We start from the raw sequence: 12,186 nt of genomic DNA on the forward strand, positions 1-12,186 counted from the left end.
TCCTCTTTTCAAGATAAGTAAAAACTTCAATCAAACTTATGACCAAGATTTCAATCAAGATGTGCACATGCTTTGGTGTTCACAAAGTCACTTAATATCCAACAAATGCTATTTTTCATGAATGATCAATCAATTAAGCATGGATGTTCATGTGCTCATGGAATATTTCCTCACTAGGTAAAGTGTTTCACTCAACACACAAGTGTATAAGAGGTAATCACTCATTCACTCCACTATCACAATGTCACATGAATCAACTTTGCCTTTCCTTTTACCACAATCAAAAACATTCACAAGCATGCATCATCACAAGGACTTTTCAATGGCTTATAATGTGGCTGGGCTAACAAGAAAATTGGTTTTTCTGGATCACAAAATCCTTGAGTTAAGAGAATCATAACAACACAATTATTCTTATTCATTCCCAACTTTCTTTTGCATTGAGCTTTGCCTTTTCTTTTCTTTTCTTTTTCTTTTTCTTTGCATATTCTTAACTTTTAGCTCTTAGCTCAATGCTTTTCCTTTTTCATGTTTTTCCAACAACCCCAAACTTGAACATTTCACAGTACCACACAAGATCTTCTACTTACCTCAAGGTAAAGACTTTCAATCAAGGGTTTTCAATTTATGTTCAAGGCTAAGGGTTCAAAGGATAGAACACAAAGTGTTCTCTTTTAGTGGGCTAACTTTATGAATTTGGCCAATAAAAAGGGTTCCAACAAACGGCCTTGATCACATGATGCAAAACAAGCAATTGATTCAATCATAGAAAACCTGGGCAAAGTCATTCATGCTTTCAAAGTAATAGCATTTAACAATAGCAACTCTGGAGCTCAAAACCTCACATATAAGCTCATTCACATTTGACATACACATCCTGTATTTTCTCAATTTCACTTAGCTTATTGTACCGAATTTAATAAGGGAATTGTGCTTAAATGTCCAGTATTTTCCCATTTTTCTTAATTGTGCTTAATTTGATCGGAAATTCAAATTTTAATTAATTTGAATTATTTGAGCTAATTATTTGCATTATTAATTGTAGGGAAATTTTTGGAAATATAATTTGGGACATTTAGAGGGCCATCACATGATTCAAGACTTTCCACAAAAGAAGTGTGCACAAAGGGTATTACGGTGACTGATTATGGAAGAAGTGAAGCGGTGATGGAATGAACCGAGGAGGCTGCACGGCTGGAAGCATGAAACGGTGATTGAAATAAGCATGGAGCAAGTAGATGGACAGCTGGATGGAGAATGAAGCAGTAATGCGTGAGAGAGCCACCGAGAGGATGGAGGGCCACGGTTAAATGAGTTGCGTCAGCAGGAATCAATTTTTACTATTTCAGTTTGCTTAGAAAAAGATAGATACTTTGGTTGATTGTATGGTGTCTTTATTATTTGGTCTTCTTTATTTTGAATACAATCAGCTGCTCATTTTTTTCTTAATTACATCGTTGCTTTTTAATTCACGAAAAATGAATTTATGCTTTAGTAATTTCATGTCCAAGTTATAGATGCTTATGTTGAACGTTGTTTTTTTTTTATTATTATTCACGTCAAAGCTTTCTTATTTCTATATTGCACTTTAGTTTTCACACACACATTTTCCATTTTTTTTACTCTCGGTCACAGGAATGGATGGGATTCATAGTGAGTGGGGATGCACGGTGCTTCAATTGCTTTGGGAATGCATTTACTTTATTTGCTTGAGTGGTGCTGATTTACTTTCTTGGAAGGAAGCACAATTTTATTTTCTTTCTTTGGAAGCTCTCGGGTTGCATGATTCTCTTTTGTTTTCCTTTAGCTCTAAAAATGTCTCTTTATATGGTGTTGAACATTTCAAGTTAAGAGCATTGTGTGTTCTGTCATTTATTTCTTGCATGTTAACTTGTTCACACAGCTTGCTTTAGGACTATTCAGTTTAATGTTTTCATTCCCTTTGAATGTTTTCAATTATGTTTGGTTGTATTTAATTTCCAGTTTTAATTTAGTTTATTTATAATCACAAGAACACCTTCAAACCCCCACCTCACTACGTGTTTGACCTAAGACTCGAACCACAATTTGGTCCTTGAGAGACGACCTAGGAGTCACTGCCTAGTCTATACTGCATTCTTTTATGCACAACTTTTGTTGGGAGGTGCGACCCTCTCATCAAAATGGCGCCGTTGCCGGGGACCAATGGTTCGGTCTTAGGTCTTTTTGTTGTGTTTGTGTGTGTTGTGTTTTGTCTTGTGTTGTGATGTGATGTGATGTGATGTTCTGTTTTGTGTGTGCGTGTTTGCATGTATAAATGTGTTGTGTTTTATTTATTTCGTAATTTGTAGTATTTTTCTTTTTCCATGTCTACCTATTCTGATTTCGCGAATACTGCTTGTTTTGCTAGTGCCTCTGATTATGATTCTCCTTCTGCATGTTACTCTGATTGTAATTCATATTCTGCTGATTTCTATGTTGAGAACAATATGACTCATCCTTTAATTTCTGAGAGTGCTCTTTGTGAGCCGGTTTCACTTAAGGAGGATGATCTTCATTGCGATCTCACCCCTGGACTGATACATTTGCTGCCTAAGTTTCATGGTTTTGCAGGAGAATGCCCACACAGACATTTGGAGGAGCTCCACATCATGTGCTCTTCAATGAAACCTCCAGATGTCCCTCTTGATTACATTTTCCTGAGCGCATTTCCGCATTCATTACAAGGAGCAGCTAAGGATTGGAAAGACTCTCTTCCTCTGAGATCCGTTACCGATTGGGGATATCTTGAGCATCAGTTTCTGAGCAAATTTTCCCCTGTGCAATATGCTTACAGCAACGGTCTTGGATGGAATGACCCTACCTTGGGATGGTATGATGCTCCACAGCATCAATATCAAGAACCACCATTCCAGAGTACTTTTATGCCTCCACCAGTCCAGCAATACGAGAGTCAGCAGTATAGTGCTCCTGCCGAAATAGCTCCTCAGCCTTCTACTTTTGAGCCTACATTGAAGGAGTTGTTGGAGCAGATGACCATGCAGAACTTTCAGTTCCAACAAGAGAACATGCAGTTCCAGCAAGAAATAGGAGCTGCCATTCAGAGTATGACTGATCAGATAGGGCAGATGGCCACTCAACTCATTGAGGAACAGTCTCAAGATTCAGAGTTACCATTTCAGACTGTTCAGATTCCAGATGATGATGATAGTGGCATCAACATAGAAGATTGGGAGAAGAGTCATGAGCTTACTACTGTGCCATCTACTTTCCCATCATCCTATGTCCATACCCTTGCACCTAAGGAGAGTGATGAGTATTTTGAGGAGCAGGCAGAAATAAGCAGTAATCCTGAACCAGGTAGACCACCTTCATCTTCCCACACTTTAGCAATCTTCAAGGAAGAGGAGGTGAGCATACCTCAATTTGATTATATTGATGATTATGTTGTTGAGAGGTATGCTGATGATTATATTGTTGTTGAGTTTGATTTTAATTTTCCCTCTATGCATGATGAGAACCAATTTTTGCTGTCGCATCCGAATGTTTATTCTCCATGCATTGAACATAAATCTGAGTCTGTAGTTGATATTGCTTGTGATTTTGAAATTGATTCATGTTCTGAGGATGTATCTGAGGTTCAGTCTGATAAATTGGGATTGGGTGTTATACCTCTGCATGCCATTTCTTTGGAGCCACATTGCACTAACCATGTTGCAGGAGGTACACATGAATTTGACCAACATGCACCCACAGTGGAAAATAAAGGTGCTAACACTGACAAAAGCTTCAAGATCAATAGGCACCAGTTGAACCCGCTCATCAACAATCACTTCTTCTTAGATCCAACTGTGGAAGACATTTCCCTGCTTGATCAAATATGGAGGATGAAGCAATTTTTCCTCAAAACTTCCTGGCTGGATACTGTGGTGGAAGACATCTCCCTGCAAGTCCAAAATTGGCAACTGCCACCATGATCAGGGGAGTTTTCTTTCTCTCTTCTCCCCCTTTCCCTACTTTTATTGCACTTGTCCATGATCTGTTGACTGTTTTGATTTCTGATCTTATGCTTATGACACATTGAGGACACTGTGTAGTTTAAGTGTGGTCTATTGGGGGAGATTTTTATTTTTCTTCGTTAGTTTTTGTTTTCTTGGTTAAATTTTTTCTTTTCTAGGTAGTTTTTCTTTTGTTTTGTGCACAATTTTACATGTTTCTCTTCATTTCTGGACGTTGTTTGGGTTGTAGACTTATCATTTCCTTCACTTGATTGATACTTATTTGTTTGAAATCCTTGCTTTTCTCTGCTTTGGAAGATGATTATGATTTTTGAGAGTTGAATTGATTGTGACAGAATTACCCTGTGTGAGATTTGAGCCACTTTATGTTCTTTCTTGTGTGATATGTCTCTTGATTGCTTGCACATATGCCTTGGCTTGACTCTTGTTGATAATTCTTGATTAATATGCATGTTTGGAAGTGATAAAGGCAATTTTGTTTTTGACCCTCTCTAGCCAAATAAGCTTACCTTGCTCTGATTCTTTGAAAACCCTTTTTGAGCCTATACTTTCCCCCATTTCTTTGTTTTGAAGCTCATACACTAGCCCTAAGTGAAAAACTATGATTACCTTAACCTTAGGGAATTTTGGAGCTTTGGAAGTGTCTTGGGAACAAGTGTGGTCTCCCTGGGGATTCTGATAAATTGGCTAGTTGGTTCCTCTTCTTGTTTTGTTTTTAGAATTATGATTTATATCTTGTCTCTTATAGTTGTGTGCTAAAGAGAGAAAAGAAAAGAGTGAGAAAAGAAAAGAAAAGAGACAGGATGAAAAAAAAATGAAAAAAATGAATGAAAAAAAAAAGGGTGCGAATAATGGAGTCAAGAAGAGGATTGAATTAGAGGTTTTGGGTGTGATTTGACTGTGTTTACACTTGTTCCCCATTGCTCCTCTATTTCTTTTGGTTTGTAGCGTCTCATCCACATTTATCCTCCCTTGTCCTTGGCCCCATTTCACCCATAAAAGACCTTTTGATTTGAACATGCATGTGTTTGAGTGTTGATATTGGAGGCTTGCCAAGTCTGTTGTTGCTTGCTTTCTTGAGTGCATTAAGTGACATTGATTTACCCTAAACACTTGAGAGAAACACTGATAGTGCATCTGTGAGGTTTTGTTACTTTTGATTCACCTCTTGAGCTGAATAATCATTTTGCCATGTCTTGAATTGCTTGGATGATTTCATGAGTATCTGCTTTCTCTGATTATGAGTTGGAATTGTCTACTTCTTTTCTCTGTCCAGATTTCGTGAGGACTGTGTAAATTCTGTTTGTTTCCTTGCGAGTCTTTGTTTTCTGTGTTCTAAGTTTGTGTCATACCCTGGATGTCCTTTGAACTGTTCCCTGATCTGCGTCTTGATTTTGCCCAGGAGTGCAAAAGACTAAGTGTGGTCTATTTTGATGAGTCAATATTTTCTCAATTTCACTTAGCTTATTGTACCGAATTTAATAAGGGAATTGTGCTTAAATGTCCAGTATTTTCCCATTTTTCTTAATTGTGCTTAATTTGATCGGAAATTCAAATTTTAATTAATTTGAATTATTTGAGCTAATTATTTGCATTATTAATTGTAGGGAAATTTTTGGAAATATAATTTGGGACATTTAGAGGGCCATCACATGATTCAAGACTTTCCACAAAAGAAGTGTGCACAAAGGGTATTACGGTGATTTTATTTTTTGGGCTTATGAGAGAGGGGTGTTTCATTATTGGAAAAAGGGTGACATCCAGCAAATCAAAGTGGTGTCCAGCAAGAAAGTAGAAGCGGTCCAGCTGCCACCGAGAGGGAGATCTTCATCTAGCAGCTTGAGACGGTGCAGCAAACGTCCACGTTTACGGTCCACAGCAGCAGCGTCACATGGGTGCAAAAAGAGAACGCACGCCACACGGCCCACATTTGGAAGTGCAGGTCCAGCACATGATGGAGTGGTACTGCCACGTCTTAGAGAACCAGCAAAGGGGGGTGTCCAGAGAAGCTGCCTAATACATTCATTTTCCAGCAGCCTGCACACGGGATTCCAGCATTCCAGCACGCAGCCTTGTGTCCAGCACGGTCACGGCCCAAAGCACACATCAACACACGCGGAAGCAGCTTGGGAATGAAAGGGGGTGCTGGAAGAAAGAAAGGCACCGAGCTGGAAGGGGACACTCGTATTTTGGGCTCTCTCGGTTTTTGAAGAGGAGCAGAATGGGTTGAAGAAGGGCATCACTGGGAGGACGAGCTCCAGCCGACTGGAGTGGCACTTTACTTTCTCAAGAATGGAGCTGGAAGAGAAGGGAAGTAGCAGCGTGTAGAATGGAGCACGGTGACTGATTATGGAAGAAGTGAAGCGGTGATGGAATGAACCGAGGAGGCTGCACGGCTGGAAGCATGAAACGGTGATTGAAATAAGCATGGAGCAAGTAGATGGACAGCTGGATGGAGAATGAAGCAGTAATGCGTGAGAGAGCCACCGAGAGGATGGAGGGCCACGGTTAAATGAGTTGCGTCAGCAGGAATCAATTTTTACTATTTCAGTTTGCTTAGAAAAAGATAGATACTTTGGTTGATTGTATGGTGTCTTTATTATTTGGTCTTCTTTATTTTGAATACAATCAGCTGCTCATTTTTTTCTTAATTCCATCGTTGCTTTTTAATTCACGAAAAATGAATTTATGCTTTAGTAATTTCATGTCCAAGTTATAGATGCTTATGTTGAACGTTGTTTTTTTTTATTATTATTCACGTCAAAGCTTTCTTATTTCTATATTGCACTTTAGTTTTCACACACACATTTTCCATTTTTTTTACTCTCGGTCACAGGAATGGATGGGATTCATAGTGAGTGGGGATGCACGGTGCTTCAATTGCTTTGGGAATGCATTTACTTTATTTGCTTGAGTGGTGCTGATTTACTTTCTTGGAAGGAAGCACAATTTTATTTTCTTTCTTTGGAAGCTCTCGGGTTGCATGATTCTCTTTTGTTTTCCTTTAGCTCTAAAAATGTCTCTTTATATGGTGTTGAACATTTCAAGTTAAGAGCATTGTGTGTTCTGTCATTTATTTCTTGCATGTTAACTTGTTCACACAGCTTGCTTTAGGACTATTCAGTTTAATGTTTTCATTCCCTTTGAATGTTTTCAATTATGTTTGGTTGTATTTAATTTCCAGTTTTAATTTAGTTTATTTATAATCACAAGAACACCTTCAAACCCCCACCTCACTACGTGTTTGACCTAAGACTCGAACCACAATTTGGTCCTTGAGAGACGACCTAGGAGTCACTGCCTAGTCTATACTGCATTCTTTTATGCACAACTTTTGTTGGGAGGTGCGACCCTCTCATCAAAAAGTGTCCACCCCAGCTATCTTGCAAAGGTGAGTGATCAATGAGGGATGTCCTAGTGGTGCTTTGTTGTTTGAGGTATTGGCGCACACACTAATCTCATCAGCTATCACCTGCCCAATATTAACATTTAAGTTTCTGATAGCACAGTAGATGAATAATGCCCTGCTGAGAGTAATATCTGACACATGTGAACATGGCTGAATGTTGGCATGAGAAAATGCCATCCAATACTTTGCAAGAAGAGTTAAATCCGTCCTCCTAATGTTAACCACTGAGCCAGATCTATTCCTTTGGAAGTGTCCTCTGATAACAGTTGAAAAACTGTTATTTTCATGCTTAAAGTTGATACTAAAAGCAACCTTTAGACTTAGAAACTAGCTTGAAATCATGCCTTTTGTTTATATTTTCAGAAATAAGAGAGCTGGACAGGTTTATGCTTGATTTAAGTGTTTTTGTGCAGGTTTTGAGGTGAATTTGGTGAAAGAAGTGAAGAATAAGAGAGAGGACATTAGAAAAGACAAGAAAGAGTGCAAAAAGGAGAAGTCGAAGGCACCGCTCAGCGGCAAACTACCGCTGAGCGGTAAATGGCGCTGAGCGGCACTTTTTGGGCTTGGGCTTGTGTAATCTTTTGTAACTCTAGATTAGTATATAAGGGCTTGCACGTCCTTTAGTTAGAGATCTTTGGCAGAAACGAGGCAAACACTCTCTCTTTCACCCTTTGAAGGAGGATCTTGGATGCTCAGGCTACCTCTTCCACTTTATTGGGTTTATTCTTTCATACTTTCATTGTTATTCATCTAGGTTCACCATGAATATGGTGAACTAAACCTTGTATGTTTGTTGGGGAATCAAAGTAATCTCTTGAAGCTCTCATATATGGATTTGTTGAGTACATCTTTGAATTAAGACATATGCTTTCTTTCATCATTAGTTAGGGTTTTTCCTCTTTGCTCAATGCTTGCATTGTTTAACTCATTCTAATGCATGATTATTGGTTTTGTTGATACGGACACGTACGGGGAAATCTAGATCCGGGGAATTTCTCCCAATATTATACTGACAATATTATATTGGTTGCCTTTAAGCTCCTGCACTCATGAACTAATCATTAGGAATGCTAGGAATTGTATGAACTATTTGATTAGGGAGAAGCCATCTAGAATGGTACATTAGAGAGTGGCATTAACAATGATGATTTGAATGTTGAATTCCTAAAATATATGAGAGTGGATGAGATGAAATTGACCCCCAACAACATATTCATTCATATATTTCCTTGAAAGTGTTTATCTTTTGTCTTTGTCATTGATCAATTCATGCATACATATTTAATTTTCGTCTTTGCATATTAAACTTCAATTATTGTGTTCTTAAGTCTTAGCTAATCAACAAATCACATAACTAAACTAGGCCGTGAGTCCTTTGGGAGAACGATACTTGGTCTTACCAAGTTTATTACTTGAAACGATTCGGTCATACTTGCCGATTGTGAAACAAGTTTGTGACATCATATTTTGGTGCTTACAAATTTGTCCATCAAGTTTTTGGCGCCGTTGCCGGGGACTCGTGGTTTAACTGGTTAATTTGTGTGATTATTGATTATCTTTGACTTATTTTTTTTTATTTTTAATTTAAATTTCGAATTTTTATTTTATCTTATTTTATTTTTCTGTTTATATTTTTCAGTTTGTATTTTATTTGATTTTATTTTTATTTTTTTTGTTTTTTGTTTTTCTGTTTTCTGTTTTTATTTTCTGTTTTTTATTTTTCGGTTTTTATTAGATTTTATTTTATCTTTTAGGTTAGATTAGATTTTATTTTATTTTATCTTTTAGGTTAGATTAGATTTTATTTTATCTTTTAGGTTAGGTTAGATTTTATTTTATTTTTTTAGATTAGGTTAGATTTTATTTTATTTTATTTTATTTTATTCTATCTTATTCTATCTTATCTTCTGAATCTTTTATCTTTTGAATCTATATCTTCTTCTCTATCTTTTTGTGCTAACAAATATTTTCTAGAGTTTTGTGCCTAATGTTTGCAGGATGCAATTCGAACAAGAATTTAATAGGCACTCAATTCTACTAAGGTAATTTCAATCACTGGTGGGATCTCACTCAAGCATGGATGATGATCAATTTTGGCAAGCTGTCGAACAATTTAAGAATCTACCACCACAACAAAGGCAGAAAAAACCCTCTCTATCGGGAAGAAGGATAACGTTGGAGGAGGCAGTTCAACAGTACATACAGATACCTGATCGTCATCACAAAACCACTCAAGCTGCCGAAGAATTTGATAGGCTGCCACCACAACAATGGCAGCAACAACCCTCTCCATCAGTAAATTTGGATGACACCCAACAATTTTTGAAAAATTTGGAGATGCACCTTAGTTTCATTAGTCAAAAATTGAATGTTAAGGTTAATACTGAAGTTAACCTTAATGAGGAAGGTCAAGTCATTGTCACTGAAAGTGACAAGATTTTTGCTGAGAAAGAAATAGAGAGAGATGAGGAAAAGATAGAGAGAGAAGAAAAAGAAGAGTTGAGTGAGAAAGATAAAGATGATGAAAAAGAAAAAGAAGTAGTTGAGAGAGAAGAGAGAAAGAAAATTTGTGTGAAAATAAAGAAGTTGAGGAGAAAAAGAGAAAGGAAAAACAGAAAATTTAGGGAGAGAAAAAGGAAGAAAAAGAAGATGAGAGGAAAGAAGAAGAAATCACATGAAAAATCACATCCTCATCTAAAGAAGAATCATAGGAAGGAAAAGAAATTCAAGTGCTTTATGGAAATCTTCAAGAAATTGGAGATTAAAGTTCCTATGATTGAGACACTGCAACAGGTTCCCGGTTTGATCAAATTTCTGAAGAAGTTCAGTAGAAAGAAAAAAAAAAAAAAAAAAAAAAAAAAGAAGAAGGAACTTGAGCTTACTGGGTCAAGCTAATGACGTTAAAAGAGCGCTTGCTGGGAGGCAACCCAGTAGATTTACAAACTTTTGATTTGGTTTTATAATTTGTAATTTGTGAACATTATTCTGGACATTATTTTGTTGGATTTAGCATCTACTGAAGGATGCTAGGTGGTTAAGTATCTACTGAAGGATACTAAGTTTGTAACACCTACTGATGGGTGTTGGTGAGAAGATTTTGCACCTACTGATGGGTGCTGGTAAGTTTGAAACACCTACTGATGGGTGTTGGTGGATTTTGGGTCAGGCTCGTGACGTTAAACAAGCGCTACCTGGGAGGCAACCCAGTTGATTGATTGTTTTCTGTTTGTTTATTTTTAGGATTTGCATAAGCATTTTTAACATTGAATTGCAGGGAACCTATGAGGGGTATGCTAGGAAGGCACGTAGGTCAAGAAAAGAAGGAGAAGGGCACATCAAGAAAGTGCCGCTGAGCGGCAATTACCGCTGAGCGGTACTATCGCAGATGGGCTTAAGTTCCCCTTAGCGGAACCCGAGCCCATTGGGGTATTTTTAAACCCTAAGCTGCGCGTTTTTATATTCTTTCAAGCTCTTCTCTGCATTAAGACTCCCACATATCTCCTCTTAGGTTTCCCACATCTTTTTACTCTTCCCTCTTTAGAAAATTTCTCTTCCACTCACTTTTACACTAGTGTGCTATCAAAGTTTGGGGTTGGAAGAGAGCATTCTAGTTTGGAAGCATTCTCATATCATCTAGCATCTCCATCCAAGTAAGTAAAATGCATTTTGTTCATTCTAGGGTTCTTGAATTTGAATGTGATTGTCAAAGCATGAATATTTAGGGGTTTTGATTTCTATGCATGATTTGATGATATATTTGATGTTTGAACCGATTAAACTGCATGATTATGAACTGGAAAACTGAAAATTGCATTTGGGTGGAGTTAGGGAAGCTTTAAAACTGATTTTTCAAAAATCTGCAGAGTTACCGCTGAGGGGTAAATTACCGCTGAGCGGCACTCTGCCAGATTTGGTTTTTTCTGATTTTTGCGTGTTGGAATGTGGCGCTGGTGGCGCTGAGGGGAAATTCTGGCCCTCAGCGGTGGTTTAGCTTCAAAAGGAGTTTTGTTTTGTGTTTACTAATGATTAACATCATGTTCTGTGGTTTTGGATTTATGTTTGAATGCAGGAATGGCATCCTCTTCAGGAAAGAGATTGAAAACCATGGCAACCAAGAGAAAGAAAAAGGAACCAGAGCAGCCCCGTAATGGCAGGTTCCTCTCTAGGAAACATGAGAAGCACTTTAGGGTGGTTCAGGACAGGAGACTTCTAATGGAGAGAAAGGTTGGAATGATACCTAACTTTGCTCCTCAATTTGGAGAGCAAGTGTTAGGGAATGATTGGGGAAAGCTAGCCACTTATCCATCACCTGCCAACATAGCTGTGGTGAAAGAATTCTACACCAATGCAAAGAAGATTGGTGATTATCCAGCTGAGAATTATTTGGGCTATGTTAGAGGCCATGCTATCAGGTATGATCCTGACTCCATCAATAACTTTCTGGATACTGTGTGGGCTGGTGAGCAATGCCAGTTTGCTCTTAGCATGGAGGAAGGTGCTGACTTTGAGGATGTTGAGAGAGTATTGTGCATACCTGGAGGACACTTCCAAAGGAATAGATCTGGCTCAGTGGTTAATATTAGGAGGACAGATTTGACTCCTCTTGCAAAGTATTGGATGGCATTTTCTCATGCCAACATTCAGCCATGTTCACATGTGTCAGATATTACTCTCAACAGGGCACTCTTCATCTACTGTGCTATCAGAAACTTGAATGTTAATATTGGGCAGGTGATAGCTGATGAGATTAGTGTGTGTGCTAACACCTCAAACAACAAA

Source organism: Vigna umbellata, chromosome 8 (genome assembly GCF_029865625.1).
Source record: "Vigna umbellata cultivar VRB3 chromosome 8, Vumbellata_1.0, whole genome shotgun sequence".
NCBI classification, from domain to species: domain Eukaryota; kingdom Viridiplantae; phylum Streptophyta; class Magnoliopsida; order Fabales; family Fabaceae; genus Vigna; species Vigna umbellata.